Source organism: Canis aureus, chromosome 16 (assembly GCF_053574225.1).
Source record: "Canis aureus isolate CA01 chromosome 16, VMU_Caureus_v.1.0, whole genome shotgun sequence".
Lineage (NCBI taxonomy): Eukaryota > Metazoa > Chordata > Mammalia > Carnivora > Canidae > Canis > Canis aureus.
Genome location: NC_135626.1, coordinates 50,930,022 through 50,949,606, shown reverse-complemented (window position 1 = coordinate 50,949,606; position 19,585 = coordinate 50,930,022). Strand labels below are relative to the sequence as shown.

Genomic DNA, 19,585 nt, shown 5'->3' with positions numbered 1-19,585 from the left:
TGAGAATAGAATGAGAAAGTAGCCCAGAGATAAGGCTGATGTTGGGACTGGATTCCTACCAGGACATCAGGCCAGGGCTAGGACAGGTCCTGGGCCATCAGGAAACAGTGGCCCCTCCATAGCTGGTTTAACCTGGGAGCCCCATAACATCTACTCTTGAGACTCAGGGAGGGAGCAGCCTGGATGTGGTCTAACCACCCCAGGTTTGCTTGTGGGTGCTGAGGGAGTGCCTGGAGCCAACCTGCCTCCAGGGCTCCATGTGCTCTGGTTTCCTCCCATAAAAGGGAATCTGAGTCTTTCTCATTAAAGTCATTAAAGTCTTTCTCACCTCTTCAGCACATGACACTGAAGCTGTTTATTGACTCAGCCACTGTCACCACTGTGTGGGACCTTGACCTACCTACTATCGTCTTTAGAAAGGCTCCCTTCTTGAAGGGTACAAACTGGGGGAAGTAGAACTCAGCCATCACTTCTGGAAAACTTGTCCTACAGTTTCTCTGACGTGGCAGTGAGGTTTCACGTACACACTCCAGAGCCAAGTACCTTGGTTCAAATCCCAGCCCTACCGTGTCCTAGCTGTGTGAACTTGGGCAGGTTGCTCAACCTCTCTGTGCCTGTTTCCTTATTTGTATAATTGCTGTAAAAATAATAATACCCACCTCATAGGGTTGGGAAGAGAATGAAATGTACTCAGACTTGTCATGTGTGTAGAAAAGAAGCTTGCATGTACCAAGTGCTAGCTGAGTGTTTGCATTTAAAAGATCCTTAAGTACATTCTCTGGATTTCACAAGCCCTCTTTTTTGCATTTCACAACTAAACCCTGTGTCCCTTGAACTGTAACCAAAGTTCTGCTTCACATGTGTGAGACAGGCCTATGCAAATCTGCAGGAAGAGGAAAGACAGCAGCCCCCAGCCCACAGTAGTGACAACCCAGGACGCGCCTTCTCCTCTTTGCCCTGTCGGGTGCTCAAAGTCTGGAATCTCCAAAGCCCACTCAAATGTGAGCGTAGGGTTTAAGTCACTTGTGACTCTGAAGGCTCCGCTGTTCAGTTCCTCCTCACTTAGCAGGCATTATGGGGAGTGAAGGAGTGCATATCAACTCCCAAATGTCGGAGAATAGCGGGCTGGCGTCCCAGCCTCCTCCACTCCATTCTTCTCAGCCTGTTCACCCATTCCTTGCCATTCGAAGGCAAAAAAGATAAAAAACCAGTGCCCAAAGCAGTGGGGAGAAAGGCCGCAGAACTTCATGACTTCACAGACCTGGCTTTTCTCCTAGGCTGACTGTGATGTCACGCCCACCCTCCCTGGCCCTGGGGCCTCCATCCCAGCTTACACCAGTGTGTGTCAGCTCCATCCCACTTTTACACCAGTGTGTGCCCACCACCTCCCTGCAGCCCCCATTCAGCCCATCTCCACTAATAGGGGCTGCTCCTACTGGTTTGGAATCGGGGTGACAACCAGGAGTCACTTATGGAAAATCATCCCAATGGAGTGACAGCACATCCGCTGCAAAGTGCTGGGGTGGAGAACTGCCTTCACCTTTGTGGCCAAGGCCTGCTCTGGGACAACCAGCTCCCAGCAGAGAAGCAGCTGCGAGTGGCCTCCCTGTTTCCTTAGGTAATGTTGCTGCCCTTCCCTGGGCAACACTGGGGGCTGGCCCTTGAGATCACACCTGACTTCCCTCCTGCATCTCCCATCTTCCTAACTGCTTGCATTCTGGAGCTGAATCAGATCGAGACTTGCCTGTAGAAGAGGGAGGTCTGCAGACGTCAGCGCTAGCAGTGGGCGGGTTGTCCTAAGAAAACTTGCCCATATTGTATGTGGGTGAATTTAATTTCGAGTCCTGCACACCCAGTTAGTGTCTTTCGTCCCATGATCCCTTGCTTTTTCTCGTGCTTCTCTCTCCTTGTCGCTTGTGTTGGACATGTGATAGGAATGCAGAAATACACGTTTGTGGATTTGTTTATTCATGTAGTGACCATTTCTCAAGTGCCTGCAATGGACCAGAATGAGAAGCCCTGAGAGGCATGGTTTCTCCACCCCTTCTTTCAGTTTCCAGCATTGGAGGTGATTTGGGATGGGTCCTCCCCTCCAGGGCCACACCTCCCTCTGCCTCCACAACCCCCTACCTCCCTCCTTCAGTGATGGCATTTACTTAGGTCTGCTCCCATACAATGCCAGTGGCAGGAAATGTTTGGATAGGGAATCCCTGGGTGGCTCAGCTGTTTAGCGCCTTCCTCTGCCTCTCTCTATCATGAATAAATAAATAAAATCTTAAAAAAAAAAAAAGAATGGTAGGTAGCCATTAGAAATTGTCTATGAAAATTTACATGACTTGAGAAAACACTTCTTTTTTTAAAAATTTTTATTTATTTATTCATGATAGACAGAGAGAGAGAGAGGCAGAGACACAGGCAGAGGGAGAAGCAGGCTCCATGCCGGGAGCCTGACACAGGACTCAATCCCGGGACTCCAGGATCGCGCCCTGGGCCGAAGGCAGGCGCCAAACCACTGAGCCACCCAGGGATCCCTCGAGAAAACACTTCTGATGTAATAGAAGAGCATGGTACAAACTGTATATTTAGTATAATCTTGACTGTGTTTAAAATGCATGTGAAGGGGCAGCCCCGGTGGCCCAGAAGTTTAGCGCCGCCTTCAGCCTGGGATATGATCCTGGAGACCCGGGATCAAGTCCCACGTCAGGCTCCCTACATGGAGCCTGCTTCTCCCTCTGCCTGTGTCTCTGCCTCTGTGTGTGTGTGTGTGTGTGTGTGTGTGTGTGTGATGAATAAATAAATAAAATCTTTTTTAAAAATGCATATGAAGGGAATCCCTGGGTGGCTCAGCAGTTTAGCGCCTGCCTTCAGCCCAGGGCCTGATCCTGGAGACCCAGGATCTAGTCCCACATCGGGCTCCCTGCCTAGAGCCTGCTTCTTCCTCTGCCTATGTCTCTGCCTCTCTCTCTCCTGTGTCTTTCATGGATAAATAAATAAAATCTTTTAAAAAATGCATATGAAGATCCAAAAAGGATGTATAGGGGGGCAACTGGCTGACTCAGTCCATAGACCATGCAACTCTTGATCTCAGGGTCATGAGTTCAAACCCCACACTGAGTGTGGAGCAGACTTAAAATAAATTTTAAAAAATTTAAAAACAACAAAAAGGACATGTGTGAAAATATTAATAGTGATGGCTCCAGCGGTAGGATTGTAGGTAAGTACTTCTTTTGTATACTTTGCTATACTTACTTACATGTGCAGATATTGCTTTTATAGTAAGAAAAATATTGTTTGAAACTACATTTTATGTATGTATAATAACTATTCATACATATGTACAGAGAATGACAGAAAGAAAGCAAATGCTGAAAATATTAACAGTTGGTGAGTTCAGGAGGGCATGTAGGAACTGATTGTATTATTCGTGTAACCCGTCTGTAAATTTAAAAATGTTCAAAGTAAAAAATGGAGGGAGGCAGGAGTACTCAGGCCTATCCCTGAGCTCTCATTTGGAGTGCTAAAAATATAACCAATGACATTTGTTGATTTAATCTGTTTTCTGTTGTGGGAAAACGTCCTTAAATGTTGCAGGGCGGTGGGAGTTGGTGCTGGGATTTGGTGGTCTTAAGAAAGAGGAGCCAATGTCCATCTCCTGGTGGGAGGCGGGTCCATCCCCTGGTGGGAGGCGGGGCACAGGGAGAGTATCAAAGTGCTCTGTGAGGCTGACCTGAGTGGCAGGTGCTAATTCAGCACTGTTCTGTTCCTGGCCAGAGTTCGCTCTGTGCACCTCTCCCTGCAGCCCTCCTGGACAGCTCTGCTAAGGCCAAGCTCCCCTCTACTCTGTTCTCTGAATTCCATCCCTCCACCTCTCCCCCCATTCAGGAGCCTTCTTTAGCTTTTGCTTTTCCCCTTCTCCTGTTTCTATCCTCCCCTTCTCTCCTGATTCCTTCCTCAATGTCAGTGTTTAGGAGATTTCGATGATTCATCTCTTTAAAACAAAACAAATGCCCCCTTCAGCCAACTCTCCTGGCTTGCTCCTCCTCTTCCAGCCAGGTTGTTTCTTAAAGCACCCCCCCCTTTTTTTAAAGATTTTATTCATTTATTTGACAGAGAGAGCAAGAGAGCACAAGCAGGAGGAGCAGCAGAGGAAGGGCAGGGAGAAGCAGGCTCCCCACTGAGCAGTCTCTGCCTGGGTTCCATCCCAGGACCCTGGGATCATGACCTGAACCTAAGGCAGACATTTAACTGACTGAGCCACCCAGGCACCCCAAGTTTCTTAAAGCATCCTTGACACTCTTGCCACCTCTGTGTTCTCCCAGTGTGCCTGCTCTCTTCAGCTGAATCCAGGCTGGACTTGGCCCTCTGTCATTCTACTGTAATCTGTGTATTAGTCAGCAGGGCCAGGTTTATGCTGCAGTAACAAACAAGCCCCAAATTCCAGATTGCTTCACACGTCTAGCATCGCTGCTTCCCTCATCTTCCAGCCTTATGGATCATGCTTGAAAATGTTCTGCCATCTTTTGCCTTGGAGCCGTCACATGTGGTATTCCCTCTGTGTGGAATGTCTTTCTCTGGCTCTGTCTTCACCTTGCTAACTTGCCCTCCTCCCTCAGGCCTCCACATTAGGCATCACTTCCTCAGGAAAGTTTTCTCCCACCCTCCAGACTACCTGGTGCCCATTCTATGCTCCCATGACCTTCTGTCCTTTCTTATGACACTTATTTCACTTGTCCACTGTCTCCCTACTGGGCACCTTCACAAGAGCAGGGACACACCTGTGTCACTCACTGCTGTGGTCCTAGTACCTGTACCCTGGTTGCCAACCTAACTACACGTTAGATTCACCTGAGGGGTCTTTAAAACACATGATGTAGGGCAGCCCGGGTGGCTCAGTGGTTTAGGGTCTGCCTTCAGCCCAGGGCATGATCCTGGAGACCCGGGATCGGGTCCCATGTCGGGCTCCCTGCATGGAGCCTGCTTCTCTCTCTGCCTGTGTTTCTGCCTCTCTCTCTCTCTCTCTCTCTCTCTCTGTGTGTGTGTCTCATGAATAAATAAATAAAATCTTTAAAAAAAAGAGTGTCAAAACAATTCAATAGAGAAAGAATAACCTTTTTTAAAAAATTAAAAAAAAACACATGATGTATCTGTGTTCAGCATGGAGTCTGTTTGAGATTCTCCTTCTCTCTCTGCCCCTCCCCCTGCACACACACACACTCTCTCTCTCTCTTCAAAATAAATAAATAAATAAAATCTTTAAAACACACGATACCCAGGTACCACCCCAAGCCAACTGAATCCTAATCCCTAGGGTGGGCCCTGACCTCAGTAGTTATATTCTTCTTTCCTCCTCCTCCTCCTCCTCCTCCTCCTCCTCCTCCTCCTCCTCCTCCTCCTTTCTTCTTCTTCTCCTCCTTCTTCTTCTTCTTCTTCTTCTTCTTCTTCTTCTTCTTCTTCTTCTTCTTCTTCTTCTTCTTCTTCTTCTTTCCTCCTCCTCCTCCTCCTCCTCCTCCTCCTCCTCCTCCTCCTTCTTCTTCTTCTTCTTCTTTTTGGTAAGTATGTTTTTCAAAAACACTATAGGGAATTGTCTGCACAGGCTTGAAAACCACCAATCCGCATTGTGCTTAAGACCCAATAAGTTGGGATCCCTGGGTGGCGCAGCGGTTTGGCGCCTGCCTTTGGCCCAGGGCGTGATCCTGGAGACCCGGGATCGAATCCCACATCAGGCTCCCAGTGCATGGAGCCTGCTTCTCTCTCTGCCTCTCTCTCTCTCTCTCTCTCTCTCTGTGACTATCATAAATAAATAAAAATTTAAAAAAAAAACTAAAAAAAAATAGACCCAATAACTTTTTTTGAATGAATAAATAAATCTCTGTAAATTTTATCTCCCTAAACCTCCTCAAAAAGCAGGATGGTAAGGATATTTTCCTAGGTAACAATATGTTAGTTTCATGAAATTTCATATTTCACTTCAACCAAGCTTTGTTATGCACCTTACAGAGAGGCAGGCCCAGTGCCCAATGTGGTTATACCCATTGTACAGACAAGGAGAAGTTATTGCAGGTGAAGGGGGTACAAATAGGCAGTAAAGGATTTCAATAGATGTTAGCTCCTCCATCAAACAAAAACAAAATTTCCATTACTTTATTTTAAAAAGAGATTTTACCTATTTATTTATTTGAGAGAGTGAGCGAGCAGGAGGAGGGGCAGAGGGAGAGACTCTCAAGCCGACTCTGTGCTGAGCCTGACATAGAACTCCATCTCAATGACCCTGAGATCACAACCTGTGCCAAAATCAAGAGTCAGACATTCAACCGACTGAGCCACCAGGTGCCCCCTGCTCCATTACTTATTAAATAACAACTATGGCCTTCCTTCTTGTCTTAATACTTTCTCCCACCTGCCATCCAATCCCCTTCTAAGTACAGAGTGTTTGGATGACTTCATTAGCCACAGTTTGCACGTGTTTATTTATTTAAAATCCCAGAAATACCTGGCCATTGTTTGCTGCTACAGATCTCTGGAGCACAGGCTCCTAGGGGAACTGGTAATGGGTGCCCAGCCCTTGCTGGCAAGCTGTGTACCCTCTGGCAAGCTAAGTTCCTTCCTGGGAAAAGTTTGGTGTACTCTGCATTCTTAGAGAAGTCTCTGCCCGAACATCAAGGCAGCCCTGGGTGGTGGTTGGCCGGGGTGAGGGGGGGTTGATACATTAGCCCCATGAGGCTTTGGCTCTGTCCCTATAGAATATTTTATGTCATTATGGAAAACTAAAGGAGAAGTAAGATGGTCTCACATCTTACTTCAGATACGATTTTGCTTCATTTCAGGACAGCTTTGAGAAATGAGGTTCTATCTCCATGTTACAAACAAGTAAAGTGAGGCTCAGAATGGTTAAGTCACTTGCCCAAAATCATAAGCCAATAAATTGCAGAATGAGAATTTGAACCCAGATCTTTCATCTTCAAAGCCTGTGTTTTTTCTACTACTCTGCGTTCCCTCCCTCCCCCGCCCATCAATCTTTTAATTTCCAAGATTAGACTCTTCCTCTATTCATGACATCTGCCTTCTGTCCCTAATAAAAGGTGAACACTGTTTAGAAGCTTTTCTGATGTGGGCTCACTCCAAATTCACTTAATTTTGCTTTGTCATGCCTGCCCGGTTCCCCTGCTGGAAGACCGGGAAGTAGGTCATGGCTGCAGGGACCACATGCTCTGGCTGCTGTGAGGGCCAGCCTCTGGTTTCGGGCTTGGGCAGGGGCCAGATCCCAGTGGAGCACCACTCTCTGCGGGTTCTACTTGGGTTTCTCATCCCTGGCCCTGAAAAGTTATCATGAACCTTCACATCATTGAGTTTTACATTCCAGAACTCACTGTCACTGTGGCTACTGTGTGATGTGATTTTTAAAGACGGGAATGTTGAGCATTAGCAGGGAAATTTATAGTCTGGGGAAGAATTCATCTTCATTCTCTTGCAGATCTGTGATGAATGCACCTAGCTGATTGTTGAAGGGGGTTGCTCACTCATCAAGCCACTTTCCAGAACAGTGCTATAAGCCACTTCCTGTCCCCACCTTTATACGACAGAATTATCTGGAGAAATAGTCATGAAGTGATCAGATAATACTCAGAAGAGAAACAGAAATAATAAAATGTTTCTTTTATTGAACTGTACACATATAATTATGCCACAATGTAAAGAAGAAGTAAATATTATAGTACAAAATAGGGAAAAAGCACAATTTCTTATTAGTTTTTTATACCACTGAATTTTGATCGCTGGTTGCAACCTGATATAATTTATGTAAATCACTGTTCACTAGTAAGTGAAGTTCAATAAAAGTGAGACATCTGCAAAAGTTGCCTATAATTTAGCAACCTTTAAATCGTACCACAGATGTACTGCTTTATTGCTTATTTTTTTAAACACTATAACTCAACAATTTAGAAAGTTTTGGGGGCACCCGAGTGGCTCAGTCAGTTACACATCCAACTCTTGGTTTCGGCTCAGGCCACAATCTCAGGATTGTGAGATGGAGCCCTGTGTGGGGCTCTGCACTCAGCGTGGAGTCTGCTTGAAGCTCGCTCTCTCTGCCTCTGCCCCTCCCCTGTTCACTTGCTCTTGCTCTCTCTCTTAAATAAATAAATCTTTAAAAAAAAGAAAAAGAAGTTTCCATTTGAAACATATCAAACTTAGTAAAATACATCACATGTGAATAAAAGTTACACTTACCAAGCAAAAATATTACCCTTGACAGTTCACACTCGGTGTTACCGTTTTAAATTTTAAACAAATAAAAACTCCCAAGTGGCCCCAGGGAATGACAGCACCGAAGTACCTCAGCTTCTTGGTGGCCTCTGTGCTACCACTTACAACCTGATTTCTGAACGCAGGACTATGCAGTCTCTGAGAAGCTGGAACTGCAGACAGCGCCTGAAACAAGCTCACAATTCTGAACTGCTAAGAACTTTCCCTCGAAATGACTGTGTGCAACCGACTCCGCACATGTTGGGGCTGTGTGTAACTGGGAGTTCTCCAAGTGACTTCTATGGAGAAACCAGGTTTTCCAAAGGATATGTGTTTTCAAGTACTAATGTGAACCTTATATCCGTGTTATCAACGCTCAACAGTATTGACACCACTTGTTTATAATGTAGACCAAGGAAATATTTTTCAAGGAGTATTTCTTCAAGGAGTATTTTATTTATTTAGTATATTGTTTAAGATTGCTAGCACATGATGCTTGTAAAACCAGGCTGGTTTTTATTATTGATTCTGGGTGCTCTACAGTGTTCTACTTCGTTGTCTTGCCGTGTGGCAGCTGCTGTTTCTACCCTGCCCTTGGTCCCCACATTGTATTCCAGCCCCTTGTCCTAGAGGAGATTGTAGAACTTTGTTGGCAATTCTTCTAAGGCTGAAACTAATAAGGCAATGCTTTGTTTGTTCAGGGAAGATGAGACCACCTGCGAGATCCTTGACCTTCCTATTGGACAGGAAGGAGCCACTCTGGGTTTGAAGGTCAGCTCTCCCAGGACTCCCAACAGTGTCTGCACCATAAAATGTTGGGTTTTTAAATTTTTTATTTTTATTTTTTAAGACTTTATTTATTTATTCATGAGAGATACACAGAGGCAAAGACATAGGCAGAGGGAGAAGCAGCCTCCCGTGGGGAGCTGGATGTGGGACTTGATCCTAGGACCCTGGAATCACACCCTGAGCCAAAGGCAAATGTTCAACCACTGAACCACCCAGGTGCTTCATGTTGAGGTTTATTTTTTTTTGAGGTTTTTTTTTTTTAAGATTTATTTATTTTAGAGAAAGACCAAGCAAAAGCAGGTAGAGGGAGAGAGAATCTCAAGCAGATGCCCTGCTAAGTGTGGAGCCCAATTTAGGGCTTGATCTCACGACCCTGAGATCACAACCTAAGCTGAAACCAAGAGTCAGACGCTTAACTGACTGAGCTACCCAGGCACCCCTTAAAATGTTTACTGATGGAACTTTTGCTCTATTTACCACCTTAAAAACACACACACACACACACACAACAAAAGTAGATAAGCAAGAACATGTTAGGTTTGAGAAGGTTGAAGTGAGCAATTGGTTTGAACTAAACTCTCACAGGTTTTTCTTAGGAGGAATGATCTCTCCAGCCACTTGCTATCGATTGACTCTGAATTCAGAGAGAGGCTTCCATTTGTTGTTTAGACTTTGCATTATTGATTTGTCTCTTTAGATTATGATCATTAGTGGTCACTAGGACATTTAAAGGGAGTGTGTTGGATCTAAATGATGCATGAATTTATTCTTCTTTTCAGAGAGTGGTTTATCCTGTGGTTTTTAACTTAAAAAAAAAAAAAAAGACCACTTTTCTTCATTGCCAGAATGATCCCATCACCCATTCAGCCTGCTGGTGCCTCAGTTCCTAGACTTCTGCTTGCTGAGTCAGTACAGGACCAGGCATGAACTTGAATGCACGACCGAGTTGATATAAAGCCGACAGTTCTCCGGGAAACGGAAGCCTGCTTTCTGAGACTGTGGGCCACCCAAGGAGCTCTCTGCTCCAGGAGGCTAATGTCTTGCTTACTCACTGGTGTCTTTGGACAACTTGCTTAGCTTCTCTGTTGCCTCATCTGCAGAGGACAGTAACCATCGTACCAGACAGAAGGTGGACCCTGAGCCCAAGGTCTTTCCATGTTTTTCTCCTCTAAGAAGGACCTCTGATCCTACAAGCTATTTAACAACCCTGGGTTAATAATTGGGAAGAGCAGAGGGAACACTTCTATTTAGATAAGTATGTGTATTTTTGCCCTCTGGATGGAAGCAGGACTGGGAAGGAACTGCCTGCAGTTACAGATCTCTCTGGGCAAGGTTGCTGTGTCCAAGAGCCTGTCGCCAGCATTTGACAACCGGCTGTGGTTGGGGTGTACTGAGAATTGTCCCTCCAAAGAGGCCTTTCCATTGCCTCAGGAGACCCTGGGCATCCTCTCCTGCTGCCTCTTCCCTCAACCTCCACCCCATCTGTTCCCCTCTCTTTTCCTTCCCAAGCCCATCTTCCTCTCACAAGGCTTGATGCTGCTGTTACTTTTCTGATGAAGAGGTTCTGGCCAGGACCTCTTTGTGGTTGAGTTATGTAACCTGCCACTGCTTATGGTCCAAGGATCACCCTGCAAAGGCGCTCAGAGGTGGGCACACAGCCAGGGCCAGTTTACTTACCCCCTCAAAACTCAAAGGCGGTACGGGAATTTGGACTCTGCAAGAATTAGTGGCTCCACCACTAGCTGTACAGCCAAACCTGCAGGACGCAGGCTCTTCATTCTTTGTTAATTTCCAGCAAACAGGACTGTCACAGAGCTTGTTGGCTGCTCTGGCTTGGGGAACTGTTCTCCCGACGTTGGCTCAGGGCCTTTTTAGCTGGCACTTGGCCTTAAGTCTCTCTGATCTGGGCTTCTCCGAAACATCTTGTGTCTCAGCCGTCACACTCTTGACCCATGATGTCCCTTTGCCTGGAGATGACCTCTTTGCCTGATAATGACCCTGTCACCACCCTCTCCAGCCTAGAGGAAGGGGTTTTTTGCTCCAAGTCTGCTCTCCCTTTGAGTCTTACCCCTGGTCAGCTCCACAGAGCCTTCTCCAGCCTTCTCCACCCACATCTCCTTTCTGCTGCTACAACTTTGTCTCTTGCACCTATTCCATAGTTAGCTCACAAAATCACAGGCTCTTGGGGCACAAGCCAATCTGCCTTCTCTCTTCTGACCTGTGGTCTCAGACTGTATTTATGTTTGTCTTCCCTCCCAGATCTGGGAGAGCAGGGAGCACGTCTTCCATCCGTTTGTCCAGCATGGAGCCCCTGCACGTGGCAGGCAGCCTTCCAAGAATGGAGTTGACTATGGGGTCACTTTGCTCTGAAACTATCCCTGTGTCATTCAGGGTTTGTATGTGTTTTTCTCTGGCCGGGATGCTCCTTTTTCTGGGTCTCTGGTGGGGGCTGGTACATGCCTGCCTCATAATCTGCTCACTGCCCTAGTCCCTGAGCCCCCCCCTCCAACTCCAGCTGCTCAGCCAGGGCTAGGCCAGTGGGGTTTCTCTGTCCTATTTATATCACCTTCTCCCTGGCTGGCCTGCTCTGCTGCCTGTAGGTATTCTGGGGCCACCTTCAGTAATGGAGGGCATACACACACATGCATGGGCATGGTACACACATACACACACACAGCCCCTAAGCACAGCATCAGTGATGCATTTGTGCACAGAAACCTGTGTACACTTCAGTACACAGCTGACACGCCTGACTCAGTCCCCAAGCCTCCCTCCATTCTGTGGTGGTGAATGCCGAGCCTCTCACTTAGAAGCCCACTTCTCTCTGTGTCCGTTAATAATTGATGCTTCCTATAGCTCAGCTTGGCTTTTATTTAAAAGTGATCTTAAATGAAGAGACTAATGGATGGGTCTGGATTGTGCCTTTTAAGCACAAAGCATTGCTTCTTAATTAACAGGATCCTATCCTCTGATTGAGAAAAGGCCCTCCCCCCATTACATCATTAGCTATCCACATCTGGACAGTTCCCAAAGCAGACTCTGTTTTGAGCTAAGTCCAGGTGCATTCCCTGAACACCCAAGAGGCTTCAAGAGCCACATGTGCCACCTAAGCACACACAGAGCATGCAGGCTAGGGTTGGGTAGCATTGTGAGAAGGCCATAGGGGTGACTTCCACTCCATTTCTTCCCACCTGAGAGAGGAAGGCCCTTCCATCTACTTCACTATTCATAGTAGGAAAGGAGCCCTCCCTCTCTCGCAGTGCCCACTTGTAGTGTGCAGGTACGTATGTGGTACAAGAGCACATTGGTTAGCCATCATCCATGTGGCTCATGGGTCAGACTCTCCACTTGATTTACTGCCTCTCTCTGGCACAGATGAAGATGCATTGTACTGCTTTGTTTGTGACCCCTTCAAGGGACAGTGCAGAAGCTGGGGCCATGGAAGGACCAAGCTATGGGTCTCCAATTCTGCTGGCATGGGAGGGAAGGGAGGAAGGGACCCAGAAAGGCCTGTGGAGCTGATGTGGCCACCATTTCGGGGCTGTCCTGTGCACAATCGGACAGAGCAGGCCCAGTGGGCTTTCTGCACCATTTAGCTTGAGTGGAAAGGAAAGCTACACCGTAGAATAGAAAGTACTCTGGAGGCCAACAGACTTGCTTCCACTTTACCAGTGGAAGCTTCAGACAAGTGCCTCAACCTCTTGGAGATTCAGAGCCATCTACAATGGCGCTGTCGATACCCACCTTGCTAGAGGGTAAGGGAGACCGAATGTGGCACATGCTACAGGGTCTCACCAAGGCCTGTGCATGGCAGCTGTGCTGTCCCAGTCCATTTCTTTCCTTCCTTTCCCCGAAGTCAAGTGGTCATTAAAGTACGAGTCCACATTAATGAGCAGACTTAGAGAAATTAATTGTGGTAATTGTCTATTTGCTTCTGTAACTCAGTACTACAAACTTAGTGCCTTAAACCTACACAAATGTTTATCTGACAGTTCTGGAAGTCAGACATCTGACACAGGTCTCAGTGGGTTAAAATCAAGGTGTTGTCAGGGCTGCACTCCTTTCTGGATGGTCTGGGGGAGAATCTGCTTTCCTGTCTTTTCCAGCTACTGGAGCTGTATGTATTCCTTGGCTCATGGCCCCATCGATCTTCAAAGCCAGTGTTGACCAGATGAGTCTTTCTCATGTCACATTGCTCTGACACTGACTCTCCTACCTCCATATTCCACATGGAAGAACCCTTGTGATTATATTGGGCCCACCAGAATAATCTAGGTTCAACACTCTATTTTAAATTCAGTGGGTCAGCAGCCTTAATTCCATCTGCAATCTTGCTTCCCTTTTGCCATGTGAAGTAACAGATTTGTAGGTTCTGGGGATTAGGATATTGAACGGCAGCCCTGGTGGCTCAGCGGTTTAGCGCCGCCTTCAGCCCAGAGCGTGATCCTGGAGACCTGGGATTGAGTCCCATGTCAGGCTCCCTGCATGGAGCCTGCTTTCCTCTGCCTCTCTCTCTCTCTGTCTCTGTGTGTGTGTGTCTCTCATGAATAAATAAATAAAATCTTTTTTTAAAAAAAGGATATTGAACATCTCTGAGAGGCTATTATTCTATCACATTTACTAAATGCAAGCGCATTGTTTTACTTAAGAGACGATTTAATAATTACAGCTTTCAAACCAGACCTGGAAAAAATGGCATAAGTATCTAAATTAGGAAGCAGATAATCTGAATCATATTTGATAATACGTTTGGTCACATTGCACTTTTTTTTTGGTACCAGATTTTCCTAAATAAGATGAGTTCCTTTTATACCCAGTTACAGTTTTTTCTCTCATTTTGTATTTTTCACCTAAAACAAGCCTTTAATCACTGGTTTGAGGTGTTTAGACACTCTCGGTCCCTTAGATATTGCTTGTAAGTCAACATTTCATGGATCCCTGGAAATGCTGTCCAAACAATGAGCCACAAGAATGAAAAGTAAAGTACAGAGTGCTATAATTGTAAGTGGTCTTCTTCGTGGTTTCTAATTACTCTACCATTTCTCTTGAACTGAAGAATTGAAGGGTGACAGGTTCTTAACAGATAATCATACGATGTGGCTTTATCCTGAGCCTCCAAGGACCCAGTGACAGAGCACATACATCTACTCCCAAAATGTCCCTGGGGCCACATGTGAGGAGAGCCCTGGATTTTATGCATGACCTGCACTGGGGACAGTTTCTCTTGACATGACATGTTCTCTCTGAGCATGTTTCAGATTCTCACGTCCTTATTTTTCTTTGGTGAAAAGTGATCTGTACTCTCAGTGAACTCACTTTCTCCTATTTTTGTTCATCCTTGGTGTAAACTGAAGGAATCAGATCATTTCTCTCCTCCCCAATAGGAAGCACAAATTGAGATTTGTGATGGGGACTCAAAGAGAAGAGTGGTAAAGTCTATGAAATGGGCAAAGTTAGTCTGTATAGCACAAGTTTCTGTACTTATGGAAAACATGTTATGGTATTTTCTAAGCAAACAGAACTGCAACTGACCTGTAGTATCAAATGCGCGGATTTGATGTTATGGAAAACAGTGATTTTCTGCCTTACTTGGGGTATCTTCAGTGAACTGTTCCCCTGACTTAGGTTTGTATCCTGGCTTCAGCGCTGACTAACTGTGTGACCGTGAGCAAGTTACTGCCCCTCTCTGTGCCATAGAGGGGCTCTTTCTTTAAGATCAAGCTTGAGAACCCAGGATTATATGAATCTGTTCCAGCCAAGTGGGGGCTTCCAGAAAAATGCCTGGAGAATGAGTCTTTTTGAGGGGAGAGAAACAAAAACAGGAGAGAGCTTGATGACAAAGATGACAAACTCAAGGTCATTCTGGTTGGCCCAACACCCAGCTGACATAGCAGTTATATATCCAGTTTACTTTGGTCACTTGTTTACAGAGGTGTAGGAGAATTTGAGTTCTTTCTCCAATCACAGAGGAACATTCTCTCCAGTGGGGTGTCAGAGGTACATCTGTTACCCAGGGGATTGATTGTGTCATGAGAGAACAGGCTGGCTCTCAGGTTTAAAACAGACCATGAGCTGTGAGCTTGGGAAGTGTTAGCAATTAATGTCGACCCAACTCCCCCTCCATCCCACCAAAACCCATCTCCCTGCCCCACACACTTATTGGCTCACCAGTCTACTGGGGGCTTTCCTTGTTCCAGTGATGGGCCAGGTGCTAAAGCCACAATGGTGAAGAAGGTGGCATGGCCCTTCCATCCTCAGGGCATTAGCATTCCAGTACCAGCGCCAAGTAACCAGAGAATCACAACACCACGCGACAAGTGTTCATTAGGGCACACATAAGGGCATTTGGCAGAGCCAGGAAGGGCTGCTAAAAGTGCTTCTAGGAGTGCTTTGATAAAGCCTAGAACTTGAGTAGAAGTTAGCCAGGCAGAGGGGAGGGAAAGGGGAGAAGAGGGCTTTCCTGACAGGGAGACCAGCATGTGCCAAGGCCCAGAGGTGAGAAAGAGCTTAGCATTTAGGGCAGAATACATCATTTCACAAAGTGGGATGAGTGTCTTCCAGTCCACATCTCATCCATCCATCTGTGAAGGTATACTGAGCACCTACCCCATACCAAGTAGTGCTCTAAGAACTGAGTTGTTTCTAGTGGTTTAAAAAAACAAAGGCAGGAGTCTCCACTCTCAAAGAGCCTCTGATGGGGGTACAATTAGAGTATGAGGTGACAAATCTGATAGTAAACACTAGGCCACATGTAGAGTGGAGAGGATAGGTGGGAAGTAATGTGGTTCCTACTCATGTCTCAGGAATGCGTAAGTCTCCAGCCTAATCCCACAGACGTGGGGTCAGGGAGATGTGTGGTAAAGTCCTCAGAAATAAGGGTGTTATGATGTTTCCCTTTCCCCAAGACATCAGATGCATGTGTGCACCTCCCCAGCGAGCCCTGCCTCTCTGGCCTCTGCACACCCTGAGCTTTGGGAGGACAAGAGGTGAATACAGCCTGGGCCTGCTGGCTTGGAGGGCCCATCAGAGGCTAACCCTCCATCTCTACAGCATCTCTGTCTCCTCCATTCATTTTCCCTCCTTTCCCTGTGCACGGCCAGTTCTGTGTTTTAATGGATGTGACATTGTACCTCCCCCACAAAGATGCTTTGACCTGCCCAACCTGCTGGCCCATCCACCTGGGATAGTGCCTTGTTGCCCAGCATTTTTCCTGGCTCCCCTTGGCACCATAGTGGGCCATACACCCTCTTTGCCCCCTGCCCAAGGCCAAGACCTCTGCTCTCCCCACAGAAGAAGGGAAAGCTTCTGAGAATGCACAAGCAATATGAAGCCACCTTCGTGGTTTGTTTTATCACAGAAGAACTTGCCCCAGGGGTAGGATCTGAGCCCAAGCCGGATTGCCCAGTTGAAAGGAGGTTTGTATACAAGCTTCTTAATCTCAGACACTCCTCAGAGGGAATCACTTTCTAGCCGGTTCAGGCCCAGGGTTCCAACTCCCTGCCCACAGGAGAATTGAAGGGCATCTGTATTTTTAGATTAAGCCAAATAAAATAAATTTAATTTTGAGCCTCTTCTGCGATGTTTTGAAAACACCGTTATTAAGATCATAATGCACATGACATAAAATTCACCTATTTAAAGTTACAATTCAGTAGTTTAAAGTATTCCTTTATGATTTTGATTCTGATTGTGACTCCTGAGACACTTGGAAGACCCCAGAAGCAGCCCAGATACGGGCTGGGATGACCACACCGAATCACACTGCTTTCCTGCTCTACTGCCTGATGACCGACAGGCGACAGGCGAGCATTATCTCCTCTTGTCTTCCACCCCCAGGGTATAATGCTTTCTCATTCTCCATGTAGAGTTTAATTTCCTATTATGTTTCAGAGTGTTTTGTACTTCTTCCTTGCCAACTTTTTCTCTTTCAGATGAAAATCTAGTCATTCTTTCTTCTTCCCTCCTGGACTATAATTTGTTTCTGAACTTAAGTATTGTCCATCTTTCTGCTGGATAATAGACATTTTGTGTCCGGGCTTTCTCTGAAATGTGTTCTTGGAGCCTAGAACTTAAATGTGTGCCCTGGTTTTGATTTCCTCTCTTCCTGAGCTGAATTTCTGATGGGTCAATTTTAATTGATCTGATACCCAGATTGGATCCGGTTCCAAAGTTGTGCTTAAATCCTGACTTTTGAAAAAAAATAAAAATAAAAATTCTGACTTTCGAGATAATTTCTTCACTTCATACAATTTTTCATTTTCCCCAGCTCCAGCTAGATACTCCACGTTGTCAAGCATAATTATTTTATCAAGATCAGAGGGCATGACCTGGGGTCACATGCTGGGGAATATTTGCGTTTCTTTATTCTAATTTAATTGTATTGATAAATATTATCAATCGTATTGATAAATATTGAAACTATTTTGCCAGCCTCCATAGATGCAGCAAAATTGCCTGGTTTCCCCTTTACCTAAAGAGCTTTTATTTTTCTATTCTGACATAGCCATGGGATCTTACAGGACATACTTCATTTTGGAAGTTACATTTTCTAGGGCTCGTATAGCTATAGCTTCGGCTCTGTGGAGCTTCTTTTCATGTCCCTGCTTCTCTAAATTCCTTTTAGAACAAGGTGGATATAAATGCACGAACAATAGCAGCTCTCTGTAGAGTGTAGACACATTACTCCTTACCCCTCACTAGATTTAGGTAATCACACTTGCAATAGGCAAGGGTTTGTGACATCAGAGTCCTATGTCCAGGTATCTGTGACTCTGTGTTAACTGTGTACCTGAAGGGCTACACTCCAGCTGTGAGCAAACCCAACCCCTAAATCTCGTTACCTTCCTCCAGGCATGTTGACCTCTCCCATCCAGGGCCCCCCTGGGCTCCACAGGCCTTCACCCCTGTCTGGTACTTCAGGTGGTGCTCCTATGGCCTCAGGTAAGAATGCCACATGCACAGTGTCAGCCTAAGTGGGCTCTGTCCCCGTCACTGATGACAGAGTGATCCTGATGCCTGGAGTCAACGTTAAGTGTCTTGGCTACCTGTCCCTCTGACCTTGCCAGTAGCTGAAGGCAGTTTGTGACCTGTGAATCAAAGGAGAAGTGGGAAAAGTCCTTAACTGTTACAGATGTTTTGCATCACCAAAATGGGACTGCATTTATTGCTTTTTATTAGATTATAAGCATATTTATAAAACAATATAATAAAACAAAAATGTAGATTCCAACAAGAGGACCTCTTCCTAATTCCATTTCCCTTTCCAGAGAAAACCTCTGTTCAGCCTTTAGGACTTTTTGTCTGCACATATACATATACTTATTGGATTTTTTGTTTATAAAAATTCTGTACAAGCACATTTTTAAAGCTGCCTTTTTCACTTGGTGATATAGAGTGGACCTCTCTCTCCATGCCAGTTGTTCCTTTCTCCCCCATCCTTCTTACAAAGGAGTCAGCTTCATGCAGGGTGCTCCAGGACACGATTTTGGCCCTGTCTCCAGGCGTCACGGGACCAGAGGATGATCTCACTGGGTACACCATCTGCCCTGCCTGGCTGGAGGCTGCATTGGGAGGGCCAAGGGGGCACCACGTGTCATTGGATCCAAAGTGGGGTGGGGCCTTGTGCCCTGTGAAGCTGTTTGGTCTGAAAATACAAACAGGATGCAGAAAGGTTTGGCTAAATTAATGGGTGATATGGTTGTCATGGCAATAACCACAGGTGGCACTTACATAGTGTTTTCTGGAAGCCAGTGAAGATTCTAAGCACTGGAGATATATTAACTCAGTTAAACTCCTCATTTTATGGACCAACCAGTGGAGGCTCTGAGAGGTTAAGTGACTCACCCAAGGTCACCCAGCTAGTAAGCAGCAGCCTGGCCTGAGTGTGAGCTTGACGTCCCCTGTACTGTACTGTCATTCACTCTGGCCCTGATGCCATATCAGGGCACCTTTAGGAATTCAGGGATGGTGTGCCTGACCTGGTGGGACATTTCTTAAGTGTGTTCAAAGGACACTTTATTTCCAATCCTTCTGAGACAATGCTGAGTTCAGGCCATTCATTACTGATGGATAGCTGCTAATTAGCAATAGCCTCCCGCCACCCTCTTCTCCCCCGCGTCTTTCAGAGATGTCCTCAGACTCAACAAATAGAAATGAAAGCAACTTAAAAACGACCACTTTCCTTCTTCATTCTCCTCTTCCCTGTTGTTTCCATCTAATGAAATGTCATGGCAAAAGGAGCCAATTTCTGGTCATTCCTTGCGGCTTTGCAAACTCCTGCCTCCCTCACTGCTCCTGGGCATGTTCCCAGCAAGCTGAGACTTTAGTGCCATGGTTTGTCCCTCGCCAGTCACCTGCCACATCCTCTCCGTGCCTGCCCATTGCTTTATCTGGGCCCCAGCACTGGATGGAAGGGGGAGCATAGACTCCCTAGTTTTGCTTTTGGCATTTACCTCCTCTCCACCACTTCTGAGACTTCCCCAGAGGGACCCCCTCACTTGTCCTCTTCTCCTCGGGCTGAACGGAACCCTGTGTGGGGCTGCATGTGGGGCTCAAT

General features: G+C 46.2%; 1 protein-coding gene across 20 annotated transcripts in view; it reads left to right on the top strand.

The window, feature by feature from the left end:
• MAPT (microtubule associated protein tau) overlaps window positions 1-19,585 on the top strand; it is a 101,872-nt gene that overhangs the window by 26,491 nt on the left and 55,796 nt on the right. Inside the window, exon 1 of one of the 20 annotated variants that reach the window (XM_077854001.1) lies at window positions 1,327-1,618. The exons of the other annotated variants lie outside the window; for them this stretch is intronic. The gene's annotated coding sequence lies outside the window, so the exon portion shown is untranslated. Of the gene's footprint in view, window positions 1-1,326; window positions 1,619-19,585 lie in introns of those variants that run through there. 20 annotated transcript variants of the gene reach the window in all.